This window comes from Ictidomys tridecemlineatus, chromosome 5, assembly GCF_052094955.1.
Source record: "Ictidomys tridecemlineatus isolate mIctTri1 chromosome 5, mIctTri1.hap1, whole genome shotgun sequence".
In the NCBI taxonomy this organism is placed as follows: domain Eukaryota; kingdom Metazoa; phylum Chordata; class Mammalia; order Rodentia; family Sciuridae; genus Ictidomys; species Ictidomys tridecemlineatus.
In genome coordinates, this window is record NC_135481.1 from 92,603,298 (window position 1) to 92,618,809 (window position 15,512).

The 15,512-nt window shown below is 40.3% G+C and overlaps 1 long non-coding RNA gene and 1 pseudogene across 1 annotated transcript in view; one reads left to right on the forward strand and one right to left on the reverse strand.

Moving 5' to 3' along the window:
• Positions 1 to 9,615: 9,615 nt before the first annotated feature.
• Positions 9,616 to 15,512, reverse strand: part of LOC144377865 (uncharacterized) — a 57,600-nt gene continuing 51,703 nt past the window's right edge. Inside the window, exons 9-10 of the long non-coding RNA XR_013439097.1 lie at positions 10,521 to 10,631; positions 9,616 to 10,006 (exon numbers count right to left, since the gene is read on the reverse strand). This is a non-coding gene — a long non-coding RNA (uncharacterized LOC144377865). The remainder of the gene's footprint in view (positions 10,007 to 10,520; positions 10,632 to 15,512) is intronic.
• Positions 11,039 to 11,961, forward strand: LOC144377864 (large ribosomal subunit protein mL45 pseudogene; annotated as a pseudogene).

Consider the following 15,512-nt stretch of genomic DNA (forward strand, 5'->3'; position numbering starts at 1 on the left):
ACCGAACTGGACCGCTTCTCTCTCCTCTGTCTCAAAGCCGGAACTCAGCACTAAGTGCGGCCATTGTACCACTGGCAGGAGCCCCCAGAATCCGCATCGCTGCACCCCTGCTCCTGCGCCTCGCCGCTTCCCAGCGCGCCACAGACTCCAGCTGCGGGGCGTTCTGCTGATCAGGCAATGCGACCCTCCATACGGAGAAATCGCCCTCGACCGGGCTCCCGCAGCCGAACCTCGCGCAATGGAAATCCGTCCACTAGATTCTGGAGCACCTCAATTTCACTGGAAATTCCCAACAAGATAGCCTTCAGCCGTTTCACCTCGTCTTTCTCCCACTCAGTGACGCGGTGCACTGGGATGATGCACTCCCTTCGCCGCCATCTTCACCTTCTCTCCTAAATTGAGTCTTTTAACTCCAAGTTTAAAAAAGACAACTAACAAAATAAATTGGGCATGGACTGGGGAATTAGTTTAGTAATAAAACATATGTTTAGCATGTATGAGGCCCTAGATTCAATCCTCAGCATCAAAAAAAAAAAGAAAATTGGGCAAAGGATTTGAATAGAGATTTTTCCAAAGCAAATGTACAAATGATACATATATGAAGCCACAAATGGTATGAATATACTTTGTGTACAACCAGAGATATGAAAAATTGTACTCTATATGTGTAATATGAATGCATTCTGCTGTCATATATATAACAAATTAGATTTTTTTTAAAAAAGAATCTAGTGAATAAACAGATTATTAGCAAAAAAAAAATTCTCTGCCTGGGTGAAATAAACATCCTAGTTGAAAAAAATGCAAATAAATACACTATTATTTAATAAACATTATTAAAATTACCAAAAAATGTTCAAATGGCCAATAAACCCATGAAAAATTGCTCAACATAATTAGCCTTAGGCAACTACACAGCAAAAGCATAACAATATATTACTTCCTATTCACTAAGATAATCTAAATGACAGACAATGACAAGTGTCAGAAAGAATGTGGAGAAATTGGAATCCTTATGCACTACGTGAAGAACTGTTTTTTGTGGGGAGGGAGTCATACTGGGAATTTTACTCAGGGGCACTTAACCACTGAGGTACATTACCAGCCTTCTTTATTTTTTATTTTAAGACAGGGTCTTTCTAAGTAGAGACAGTCTTGCTAAAGTGCTGAGGCTGGCCTCAAAGTTGTGATCCTCCTTCCTCAACATCCCAAGTAGCTGGGACTACACGTATGCACTACTGAACCTAGAACATTACTGATAGAATTGTAAAATGGTAAAAGCACTTTGGAAAACAAGTTAGCTGTTCTTCAAATTGTTAAGCTCAGAGTTTCATGACCTAACAATAAAACATATGTACACACAAAAACTTGTGCATTAATATTCATGGCAGAATTATTCGTTTTTTAATATTTTTTAAATTGTTGATGGACCTTTACTTTATTTATTAATTTATTTATTTGTGGTTCTGAGAATTAAAACCAAGCCTCACACATGCTAGGCAAGCACTCTATAACTGAGGCACAACCCCAGCCCAACAGCATTATTCTTAATAGCCAAAAAGTAGAAACAACCAAAATGTCTATCAATTGATGAATGGATAAACAAAATGTAGCATACCCATAGAATAGAATATTATTCAGTAATAAAATAGTACTAATACACATAACAATATGAACTTTGAAAATATAATGCTAAGTGAAAAAAAAAACTGTCCCAGAAGTTTGCATTTGTGTGACTCCATTTGTATGAGATGTTCAGAGAGGCAAATCCACAGAGACAGAAAGTAGATTAATGGAATCCAGAGGCTGGAAAGAGGGAAGAATGAAGAGCAACTGCCAGCGGCTATGGGTTTCTTTTTGAGGAGATGAAAATGTTCTAAAATTAAGTAGTCGTTATGGTTGCATGATTCCATTAGTATAATAAAAATCACTAACTTATATACTTTAAGAGTGTGATTCTTTATAGTATGTAAATTATAACTCTATAAAGTTATTAAAATGTACATAATCTAAAAGTTTCAACTAAAAGGCTAGAGATTGAAAGGTTGATTTAAAAAGAAGCAATTCTAAACTCCATGCTATTCCAAAAAAGTCACTTCAAATACAAAAACATAGGCTGAACGTAAAAGGAGCGCAAATAAAATATAGTGTGCCTACATTAATCAAAAAGAATTCTAGATTGAAACCTCCAATCCAGAGCCACCAACAGGCACAGACCAAAAAAAAAAAAAAAATCTCCAAGGAAGACTCTCTTTGTCACCAAAAGCCAGGGAAAGCAGTGGTAACCTAACAATAGAAAATCTTTGGGGCAGGGCTCTTCCTTCTCCAGCCAAACACCCATGGGCAAACCAGACTCCTAGGTTTTAACTGATGAGCAGGGAAGTTAATCTTCCACTCTTCCCTACCTCCCCAAAGGAAGTGATCTATGCACTACAATTTCCCCACCTGGTGTGTCAGTCAGCTGGAAGATATCTTTCATTCCCTGCCTGGCAGGTGATGCTCTAATTCCTTAGAAAAGTAGCATCCATGGGATCCAGCAATAAGCTCAGCCTCCTTCCCACTGGCAACAATGAAGTGGGGTGGTCAACACTCAGCTTCCCTCTAGCCCAGGGAGGAACAGCAATGTAATTCAACAAGGCAGGGGAGTCACGCTAATCAGAACTCCCTTACCAGCCAGGCCCAATGGAGAGCCAAGCACCCCTCTTCCTACCCAGCATCAACTGATAGGAGATTGGTCCAGTAGGCCTTCTGCTTTCCTCTGTTTCCTGGTAGCCACTGGCCCAATGGAAGCTGATCAGCCTATTTAGAGGCAATAAGGCAATGTGATTCAATACTGCCTTCTGTTATCCACTAAGCAGAAAACTGAACATATACATCTGCCAGTCCTCACACTACACTCAAGCAGGAAAACTGCCTGCTGAACACAAAACTGAACAGGTCCACAGTTTTATAATATAATATACATAATGCCAGGCGACAATCAAAAATCCCTTCTCAGAGCTGGGGTTGTGTTTCAGTGGCAGAGCACCTGCCTTGCACATGTTGGGCACTGGGTCGATCCTCAGCACCACATTAAAAAATAAATAAATAAATGAACAAAAATAAAGATGTTGCATCCATCTACAACCAAAAAACATTTTTTTAAAAATCCCTTCTCAACCAAGGGCAGTGGCGCAAACCTGCAATCCCAGAGGCTTGGGAGGAGGACCACGAGTTCAAAGCCAGCCTCAGCAAAAAGCAAGGCACTAAGCGACTCAGTGAGACCCTGTCTCTAAATAAAATACAAAATAAGGTTGGAGATGTGGCTCAGTGGTCTGGTGCCTCTGAGTTCAGTCCCCATGGTAGCCCCCAAAAAAAATTTCTAAAAAAAAAAAAAATCCCTTCTCACTCCAAGAAGTACAAAATCCTAGCATAAATGAGAAAAGACAATCAACTGATCCTAATACCAAGATTAATCAGATGCTGAAATTATTCTACAAGAATGTTTAAACAGGGGCGGGAGTTGTGGCTCAATGGTAGAGCACTTGCCTAGCATATTCGAGGCCCTGGGTTCAATCATCAGCACCACATTAAAATAAATAAATAAATAAAGGTATTGTGCCAATTACAACTGAAAAATGAATATTTTTTTTAAAAAAGAATGTTTAAACAGTTATCACAAAAGTGCTTCAACAAGCAATTACAATTTCTCTTGAAACAAAAACTAGAAAATCTCAGCAAAAAAAACAAATAGAAATCATGAAAAAAGTACAAAGCAGAGAATTGAAAAATTATATAACAAATTTAAAAAATTTCCAGACAGAATTATAGTAAAGTAGAAATGACAGCGGATAGATTCTGAACTTGAAAACAGATCAGTAGAACTTACCAATCTGAATAACAATGTTTTACAGGTTTTTATTATTTTACAGGTTTTTCAGAGCCTCAAAAACCTGTAAAACAATAGCAAAAGCTCTAATATTCATATCATTGGAAGCCCAGAATTAGAGGAGAAAGAGTAGGACTGAAAAAGTATAAGAAACAATGGCTTCAAACCTCCCAAATTTGGCAAAACTATACTGGCAGAGGTAATTGGGGGTATCATAAGTACACAGAATTGCTACAATATAAAGAAGGTAGAAAGAAATGTGGCTGGAACGTGGGATTTACAGGGACATAGCTTGGTGTTTTTGTGTCTAGTAAACAGGCAATTGCATCAATTAAGGCATCAATTAAGGTGTGAAAAGCACATGATAACCAAGGACGTAGGCCCTTCAGTCATGATAGTCTGGGTTACCCACTAAGCAAGAAACCAAGACCAGCAGAAATGCTGAGCATGTGAGGGAATCTAGAAAAAGTGATCCAGGAAGGAGACAATGAATAACAATAACGGTTTGGGAACCAACCGCAGCAACAAGGATGTACTTGTCTTACTAACTCTCTTGTTTCAGGTGGGTTGTTTTTGTTGTTGTTCAGGTTTTGGGTTTTTTTTTGTTTGTTTTTTAGAAACTGTAATCAGTTACTACCTTGAGGAATCAATGACAAAACAGAATGAATATAATGCTGGACATGTGTTTATCAAAGCAGCACAAAAAACTGAAGAAACTCTTGAGCCCTTCCTCATCTAACCCATGAGCATTTTTTATGCATGAAAACACTGATCCAAACTCCACCTGCAACTCTTCCCAAGGGCTCTTTCTGGCAAATAGAGCTTGTTTGCTTGTTTGTTTGTTTGTTTGTTTATCTGTTTTTGCTGGTTCCAAGATGGTGGGAATCATAAGCATCATAAACCTAAATACTAGAAAATTTATATACCTAATGAGACCCTTTCAAATAATTACTGGCAAAAGTTGGTAAATGGAGCCAGGCATGGTGGTGTATACCTGTAGTTTTCCTACTTGGGGCTTGAGGAGGAAAGGATCGCTCTAGTCTAGGACCAGCCTGGGAAAGAGCAAGATACCATCTCAAAAAAAGTTGGTAAATAGTAACCAGTTAACTGGGTGCAGTGATGCACATCTGTAATCCCAGCTATTTGGGAAGGTTGAATCAAGAGGATGGCCAGTTTGAGGCTGGCCTGGGAAACATAGCAAGACCCTTCCCCAAATAAAAAAAAAAAAAAGCCAATCAACAAGATGACTCCAATTATTTCCATCAACTCTGGAATTCTTGCTGGTAATCCCCTTTATGAATGTATCATTCCAGGTTTGTCTGACCAATAGAATACAGGAGAAGGGACTATATGACACAACTGAGGCTAAATTATAAAAGATACAAGTTTCCCTCCCTCCCTCTCCCTCTCCCTCACTTCCTCTCCCTCTCCCTCCCTCTCTCCCTCAGATTACTCTCTCTGGGAGAAGCCAGACAGTGTGTCCTAAAGACACACTGTAGAGATTCATGTGATAAAAAGCTGAGGCGTCTTGTCAACAATCATGTGAGTGAAACACCTAGGTGTGCATCCTCTAATCGTAGTCAAGCCTTTAGATGATTTTGACTTGATTGAAACTTCGTAAAAACTCTGAGCCAGGGGGTGGGTGTGGCTAAGGGTTAGAGTGCATGCTCAGCATGTGCAAGGCCCTGGATTCAATCCCCCATCACTTTCCCGCCCCCACCCACCCCCCCCCAAAAAAAAAACCTCAGAGCCAACACTACCCAGCTCAGCTGTTCCCAAATTCCTGACCCATAGAACTTATAAGAAAATAAGTATTTGTTAACTAATGTTTAGACACTGTTATGGTTCGGATATGAGGTATCCCCCAAACTCTCATGTGCAAAAAAATGCAAGAAGGTTTAGAGGAGAAATGATTGGGTGAGTTATGAGAGCCTTAACCCAATTAGTGAATTAATCCTGAATGGGGTTAACTGAAGGCAGGTAGGTTGTGGCTAGAGAAGATGGGCTTTGTGGGCATGCCTTTTGGGTATATATTTTGTATCTGGAAAGTGGAGTCTTTCTCTGCTTCCTGATCATCATGTGAGCTACTTTCCTCTGCCACATCTTCCACCACTTTGAGCCTCACTTCAAGCCCCAAGCAATGGAGCTGGCTGTCTATGGATTGAGACCTCTGAAATCATGAGCCCCCAAATAAACTATTCCTCCTTAAAATTGTTCTTGTCAGGTCTTTTAGTCACAGCAGCAAAAAAGTTGACTAAATCAGACACCATGTTTGAGGACATTTCTTTTGCAGTAGTAGATAACTAATATAGTGGATAAATATCCCACTTTTCCTATCCTTCAGGCAGAGTAACTCTAAGCTTGTGTTCTACTGGCTTCAGAATTTTCTAGCAGGGTTAGTTCTAGTTGTCCACAGAAGTAACCTTGATAATGTATACTTTGCTGGCTTCCTTTCCTTCTCCACCTCACCTCACTTCCCTACTTTTCTGCCAGTGTTACCTCTCAAATAACTACTGTACTCAAACACCAGCCTTGGGGTCTACTTTTGAAGATCCTAACCTAAGACACTCTCAGAGAGAGAGGGAGATCCATCTACACATACTAAGACTTAAAGTAAGGAAAATGCAATGGAGTGTTGTCGTTCATTTCTATGTTTTCCTAGGCTTAAAAGTTTTTACACCACAATGATCATTCCTTATATGCAATTATGCACCCAGTTCTTGATTCATTGTTTTATCATAAGCAGTTTTTGACATTAGGGTTTTTATTCATTTGTTGACTGTTTGGTAGGGAGAATTTTAAGGAACAGTCCAAGATTCCATGCCCTCATCCCCACAGTCTTGAATATAATTAAATAGCATTCTGATGATTATGTAGTGTCACATGGCACAGTTGACCTTTGAAAAGGAAGCTATCTACATATGCTTTGCCCAGTCACAGGAGACTTAGAAACACATGCACTTTGTCCAGTAGCAGAAGATAAAGCCAGAAAGATTCCATGGGAAACGGATTTGACTTGCTGTTGCTGGTTCTGTGATGGTGAGAATCACATGGAAGGAATGCAGGTGCTCTTAAAGAGCTCAAAGATGCCCCTAGACCACAAAAAAGCAAGGAATGGGTATTTCAGTCCCATAGCTGCAAGGTACAGAATTCTGATAGTAATAGAAATGAACATGGAAGAGGATCCTGAGCCTGACCCGAGAATTCAGCCAGTCAACACTCTGAGTTTAGCTTTGTGATAACCTAAGCACAGGACCAGCTGTACCATGTGGAATCATGACTTGAAGAACCACCAGCTACAGAATGGATATCATGGTGACTTGTTATGCAGCAGTAGAAACCAAGTCAGCTCTAAAGTGTTCTATTCATCATAACGTACATGATATTGTTGTTCATATATTGACCTAACGAATATAATGCTACTATAGTAACACTCCATACTCACCAAGTTGCAAGCCTCTAAATATCATTTCTAGCCTGTATATCTTTGACAGCTCAAACATGGAAATACCAGGTAAAAGAAAAATGAATCTAATAACTTCTAAATAAAATACTTTTTCGTAATTAAATCAATTAAAAGAAAAGTAAAATGAATCTTTATGGCCTTGACCCATATTATCAGATTGATTTTCAACTTATGCCCATTCAAATTCCATCTGAAAGTCAATCTTATATTTTAAATGAAAAATCCCTCCCAACTTACCCAAAGAGAAATTTTTTTTGTACCAGAAATTGAATCCAGGAGTGCTTAACCACTGAACAACATCACCAATCCTTTTTGGGTTTTTGTTGTTGTTGTTGTTTTGTTTTTGGTTTGTTTTTGTTTGTTTGTTTGTTTGTTTACACAGAGTCTTGCTATGTTGCTGAGGCTGGCTTTGAACCTGTGGTCCTCCTGCCTCAGCCTCTGGAGCAGCTTGGATTATAGGCATGCACCACCATGCCTGGCTTTATTTAATCTTCAATTTCAAAATTTTATATATAACACAAGAGTAACTATCCCTTAGGTTAACTTGGGGTGTTCCTAACTTTTCACATCCAAACAACCTACAATATAAGATTTTTATTATGTGATCAGTTTTATCACCTATGGAAACAACCTCCACAGAAATCATTTGTTCTCTAAATCTAGCTTAAAGTAGGCCAAAACATTTAACAAACTTCACTGAGATTTGAAGATGAATAAAGGAATTACAAATCAGGAAAATAAAATGTTCAAATTTACTACAGATTTTTACTGTTCCTAATGCTGTTGACTCTGCCTAGTCATAGGAATCCCCTAGTGACGCCTTCATCACCCTGAGTTGCCCTATGTTGCTTATACTTACTCTTTTTACCAATCATCTATAGATTCTCTTGATTATGTCCATACTCAAGTATAAAGCCCCTGAACCTCACTTCTAGCCTAACATATAAACTTCCAAAATATGTAAAGATCATATTTATTTTTCAAGAATATGTGTAATGAAGATAGCCTTAAATAATTAATCCGAATACTTCACATCTTATTCTGAAATATTCGCATTTTGGTATGCAAAGTTGAGTATTTCCCCAAAGAAAATAGGTAGCACCACAGGGATTCCTCCAGAACAGAGAATCTGCCCCATAGACAAACGCTATGCTGCAGCCTGAGATCCACAAGATACAAATCATTTTCAGGGTAGAGAAAAAAGGGTAGAGAAATACTGAGATCGTGTACCAGAGCCCTGCCACATAACACAGAGTTCAACACTAGAAGTAAAATAACAATTTCAGAGTCTCTATCTTCCTGCACTGTTCTAAGTCACAGAAAATATACATATACAGATTCATTAATCATAACAACCCGCAGTCTGGCTTGGCACAATTCAGGAGCCACTTGTCAAAAGAAACTAACTTTATTTTTAGAACTACAAACGCCAAACAAAACAGCTCCTCAGGGAAAAAAAGAACCCAACTGCCACCACTGGCTTCCACACGCCTCTCACCCCCACACCAGCCTCTCAACCTCCCCCAATCCTCCTGCTCTTGAGGCCGATTGGCTGGGTTTCGTGGGCAGAGCCAAAGAAGTCACCCAATGAGCAGCTCCGTGGAGGAGCCAATCAGCTAGATGTTGCTGGGGCCGCTGTGAGCCAATCATCAGCTGGCAGTCTGAAGGGCAGGGAAACAGCCCAATGAACATCACCGCAGAGGAGCCAATCAGCTAGATGTTGCTGGGGCCACTGTTAGCCAATCATCAGCTGGCAGTCTGAAGGGCAGGGAAACAGCCCAATGAACATCACCGCAGAGGAGCCAATCAGCTAGATGTTGCTGGGGCCACTGTGAGCCAATCATCAGCCAGCAGCTGGAAGTTTGCTGGCAGCTGGATCATCAGCCGGCAGCTGGAAGTTTGCTGGGGCCCCTTTGGCTGTGGCTCTCAACAGTAAAATAACAATTTCAGAGTCTCTATCTTCCTGCACTGTTCTAAGTCACAGAAAATATACATATACAGATTCATTAATCATAACAACCCTATGAGGCAGTAATATTATTCCCATTTTATAAATTAGAAAAAAAGTGACTTGCGTAAAGCTACCAGCAGGTTTGAAAGTGGCAAACTCAGGGGCTGGGGTTGTGGCTCAGTAGTAGAGAGCTTGCTTAGCACATGTGAGGCACTGAGTTTGATCCTCAGCACCACATAAAGATAAATAAATAAAATAAAGGCATTGTATCCATCTACAAATAAAAAATAAATTAAAAAAAAAAGAAAGTGGCAAACTCAGATCCTCATATTTAGTTCCAAAGATTTAATTCACAGCAGACATACACAGGAAATACAATTTCTCACTGATGTGGCCCCTGGATTTTGGTGCAGCCTCAGAGGCCACATAACCATTGTGTCTCTCACAGCACACACATAAGAGGCAGAGTCTTGCACCTGGAGCTCACTCAGGAGAAGGTAACTGTGCCCATCAGACCGACTCAGGAATGTAGAAAATCGGCCTCTCCTCTCCACACCATCCAGAACATTGTAAGAGAGAAACATGGGTGCTCCGCCCTCACGTTGCTGGTACCAGGACAGCCCATTGAACCCAGATGTCTGGTACGTGCAGTTGACCTGGATGAAGGCTCCTTCCACAGCGTTCAGCTCAGTGGGCTGCTCGACACTTTGTCCTGCAGCACCTGTGAGGGGTACCAAGACTGTTACCAGGACAGCACTCCTGGAAGCCACATGGTTATCAAAAACCGGTACTTCCCTGTGGTCACAGAAAAGCTGCCACTGACAAGGGAATTGCTTGGATAGAAACAGTAAAAGAAGTAGCAACAGCAATAGTTATTATTAAATATTCCATAATAATTGGAATATCCTCATAAGCCTAGCGGGAAAGATTCTTTGTTACAAAAGTTAGAAGTTGCAATCATTTAACTGGAAGAAAAAAAAGGGAAGAAAAAAAACTGGAAGAAAAGGGAAGAAAAAAAACTGGAAGAAAACTGCCAGCTGTGTTTGCTATTAAGTTCAGGCTTACCTCCCACCAGCAGGGAAACATGAAAAAGGAAAATTCCCCACATTGGCTACAGGACACCACCAGCCTGGCACAGCCTCCTGGCAGCTGCAGAAGACAAACCCTCTCTGTGAGGGAGGGAGGGAAGCTCCACCTGATGAAGCCCAGAGGGACACAGGGGAGGAGCTGCTTACCTGAGGGGTGGCTTCAAGCTTCCTCCACAGGAGCAGCTGTGGGGACCTGCAGGATTCTCTTCCCATGAACATTTCCAACTGCCCAACCCATGGGTTTTAATCCAAGTGATTCTGGTGAAGATTAAAAAACAGAATTGCGCATAAAGAACAGAGAAGACAAATGGGAACATAAAGCAAAGGCAGAAATAGTCGATTTTCTCATTCTAAGTGTTTCTTTTCCAAAAACAGGAGAAAGTAAAAAAGGTTTTCAACTGTCTAATTTTATCTCCAAACAGAAGATCAGATACTAATTAAAGGTCAAAAGAAAAAATATATATGTACATGTATATGTATCCGTATGTATATATGTGTGTGTATATATATACACACATGTATATGTATATATGTATGACTATAGAGAAAGAAATGGAGAATATTAGTTACTTTGAAGGGTTGAATTAAAAGAATGGTGAAAATATTAACCTTTTCTTGCACATCTCTGTTTTGTTTGACTTGAAATGTTTTCATGGCTTTTTGCGTGAACAAAATGGCAGCCCCCGTGCCTCGGAGGTTGTCTTGCTTATCCAAAGCTTTGGGATGGTGGTCTCCGCAGTCACTCCTGATGACTCAGTCTACAGCTGTAGTTCCAGTAAGAACTAAAAAACGTTTCCCACCTCCTGCTTATGAACCCAAATACAAAACAGAAAAGGAGCTTATAGCATATGCCCGGAAAGCAGGATTGGTTATTCCCCCAAAACGTTTGGATCCGCCCATACATGTGGCCTGTACAGCTGGTATCTTTGATGCTTATGTTCCTCCAGAGGGTGAGGCTTGAATGTCATCTCTTTCAAAGAAAGGACTGAAACAGAGAACATCACAATTGTCAATCCGGAAGATAAAAGAACTTGATGCTAATTTTAAAACAAAGGACTTCCCTGGAAAAGCTAAGGATGTTTTCATAGAAGCTCACCTTTGTCTAAACAACTCAGACCATGACCGGCTTCACACTTTGGTAACTGAACAGTGTTTTCCGGATATGATCTGGGACATCGAGTATAAGACTGTCCGCTGGGGCTTCATGGAATCTTTAGAGCCGGCCCAGGTGGTGCAGGTTCGCTGCTCGAGTTTGGTGAACCAGAGCAACATGTGTGGCCAGGTTACTGTCCACATGCACACACAGCAGACTCTAGCCATCTATGATCAGTTTGGGTGGTTGATGTATGGACAAGAAGATGTACCCAAGGATGTCTTGGAGTATATTGTGTTTGAAAAACACCTGCTGAACCCCTATGGGAGCCGGAGAATGCATGGCAAGATTGTTCCCCCATGGGCGCCCCCTAAGCAGCCCATCCTTAAGACGGTGATGATTCCTGGCGCCCAGCTGGAACCTTTGGAAAAATGTGAAGAGGCACAAAGAGAGGACCATAAGTTTCAGCTAGCCTGACGACAAAAATGACTCTTGGGGTAAAACCCTGGTGATGATGATGCTGGATGTTGTGAAGTCATCCATTTCTTTCAGACCACCCCTGTTTCCTCCTGCCCTGCTTGGATCTTTTGAGCAGATTCATCCTTACAACCATGTCTGATGGCTGGGCCCAGGTCATTGGCTAGTATGCATAGCCATGGACTCTTTTTCTTTTTAAAATCATATGTCTAGTTTCTGAGTCTAGATGAAAGACAATATGTTTCACTGAACAAACATCTGATACTTTTTTTCACAGCAGAGACTGTGGGAGCTAATAGGCAACATTCTCTTGTAATCACTGGGTAGAGATCAGAGTTTGAAATAAAATACTATCAAAGTGTTGGACCAAAAAAAAAACAAAAAAAAAAGAAATGTTTTCATGCACTAAAATGAAAACATGAAAGAAAAAAAAAGGAAGAGAAGAATGAGGAAGGCAGAAAAAAGATGGGAGGGAAGAGAGAAGGAACCGTATATTTCAAAGTATTTTCCAAATATTACAAATTGAAGTTAACTCTCTCTGAAATATAGTTTTCCAAAATTAGTGGATGCTAACATATGGTATCTTGATTAAAATAATTTGTACCTCTAATGAATTCTCTGGATTTATTTCTATTGACTTCAACTTGGAGAACATAAGGTTTTAATAAGGATGTTACTGCCATCTTGTGGCAAGGTGCAGCATTGCAACTTTACACACACACACACACACACACACACACACACACACATATTTTTATTCCTTAGTAATGAATTAAGAACTTGAGAGGACTAGGTTATAGTTCAATGGTAGAGCACTTGACTAGAGTAGTGGAAAACTATAGGTTAAATTCCCACCACCAAAAAAAAATACAAAAAAAAAAAAGAACCTTAAGGCTGGAAGCCATGGTGCATGCCTGTAATCTAGGTGACTCCAGAGACTGAGGCAGGAGGATCTCAATTTGAGTCCAGCAACTTAGTGAGACTGTCTCAAAGTAAAAAACAAAAAGAGCTAAGGATGTAGCTCAGTGGTAGAGTGCCCCAGGGTTCAATCCCTAGTATCAAAAAAATAAATAAATAAAATTTTAAAGGAACTTTAGAAATCACCCAATCTGCCGGGTCCCAAGTGCTCAGGATGGATCACTAGTTCAAAGCTAGCCTCAGCAAAAGCAAGGCACTAAGCAACTCAGTGAGACTCTGTCAAAATAGGGCTGGGGATGTGGCTCAGTGGCCGAGTGCCCCTGAGTTCAATCCCAATCAAAAAAAAAAAAAAAGAAGAAGAAGAAAGAAAGAAATCATTCAGTCTTTCTCCAGTTCCATCATCTTACAGTGAGGGTTCCAGAAGCTTATATCACACTCCATGGTCTCATTCTTCACTTGTAGCCAAATTCCCAATATTCCTTAGGTAACAATAACTTTTGTAAAGTAACTGGCTCTCCAAAGCTACTTGCCCTGGCATGTACTATCCGTACCACAGCATGCCTATGAGACTCAATTTGATATCAAATATACTCCAGGTAACTCAAATGTGAAGCCACAGTTGTTATTGCTGGTGCTGTTGTTGTTTTATACCCACAGCATTTAGTATGTATGGCAGTTTCCCATACATACTTAATTCATTCAGAAGTATATATTAAGCCAGACTTGGGAGCCTGAGGCAGGAGAACTCCAAGTTCAAGGCCAGCCTGATAAATTTAACAAGACCCTCAGCAACTTAGGAAGACACTGTTGAAATAATAATAAAAAAAAAGTGTCTATCAAGGACATACTATGGGGCTGGGGATATAGTTCAGTTGGTAGAGTACTTGTCTTGTGTGTACAAAGCCCTGGGTTCAAACCCCAGCACCATTAAAAAAAAAAAATAAGTACTATGGCCAGGCATGGTGGCACATGCCTATAATCCCAGCCGCTTCGGAGGCCAAGACAGGAGGATCACAAAATCCAACCTCAACAAATTAGTGAGACCCTAAGCAATTCAGCGAGACCCTGTCTCTAAATAAAATACCAAAAAACGGCTGGGGATGTGGCTCAGCGATTGAGAGCCCCTGGATTCAATCCCCAGTACCAAAAGAAGAAAGGGGAAAAAAAGAACCTACTATGTGCAAAACCCTGCACCAGTAGTATTTGGGATTCTAGAGAGAGGAGGAAAACCCCCACCTCTCATGGAGCTACTTTCTAGAAAAGGAAGGCAAACAATAAGCCAACAAGTAAATATAGTATGTCAGATGGTGTTAAGTACTATTAAGAGAAATAAAATAGAAAAGACGGACCATTGAGAGAGACCGCATATGAATAGAAACCTGAAGGAGATAGCAGAGAAATCTCCATGAGCATGTGGAGAGGATGAATAGAGACCTTATAAAACCTTTAAGAAACTCAAGGTCTTTCAAATCTATACTGATTCATACCCCACAGCCCCATTTCCAGTGATCAACTAGAAATGTTGTGTGCTCTCTCTCAAAACAAAATAATGAGGATTTGGGGAGGGAAGGTCCCATCAGGGAAATACTTTGGAGTGGGATTTCCCTTGAGGTTAAAATTTTTCTTCAACTCTCTTGGCAGTGTTTTTTTTCTTAATCAGAGCTATAAAGAAAGCAGCTGATGAAAACAGGCAAAATATGACTCAAGAAATATAGACATCACACTGGTCAAAGAGTCATGAAAGGCAGGTGCTCTGAGATTCTGAATACTTGGTTTGCCTGACTGGATTTCTAAAAACTGCTAAAGGCTTTCCAGAACAGACTCGGGAGCCCCGTGCAATAGTCTAGACTGAACCTCCTAGGACATCTCTCCCTCTGCAGGACGGTTCCACTCCAGGACTGCCAGACTCCCCCACAGTTCTGCAACTCTGTGCATGTGAGTCTAAAAGGGTGGAAAGCAATGGGAAAACATGCTCCATTCAAGATAGGCCCACAAACTAATGTTGGAGCTTAAAGATTCTCTGTTGTATTGTCCAAGTAAGTGTTCATTTAATCAGTCTCTTTTCTCCATTTTCTTCCTCAACTCTTACCCAAAGGAATTAAGTTCCTTCTTCACTGATAAGGAATTTCTTTTGTGTTGAAATGAAATAAAAAATCTTTACATTATTTTCTTTTGTTTTTTTTTCCTTTTTATCAGGGAACAATAAAGGACAGAGTTGGTCAACCATAAAATCAGAGAGAATATGAGGAGATTCTTTGTTATGAAAACACAAAAGCCAGATTTACAACCTTCCCTTTCTCCTGTGAAGAGGACATGAGTACCTTTCCTAAAGCAAATTCATTTTTGTTTAATCTTTAATAAAGAACTAGAATCTATTTTGTGGATTAGATAAAATCTGTCTAAACCACCACCACCACCACCACCCTTTTGATTGAAGCCTAGAACTGTTTTTATTTTTAATTTTGAGACTGAGTCTTACTCACATTGTCCTTGAACTTGAAATCCTCCTGCCTCAGCCTCCAGAATCACTAGGATTACAGGTGTGGGCCATCTCACCCGGCTAAGCCATCCCAAATTCTATGCATATCTTCTACTCTGCCCTAGCTGTACCAGGATGCATAACTGAGAATGAATGGTAACATCAGGAAAAT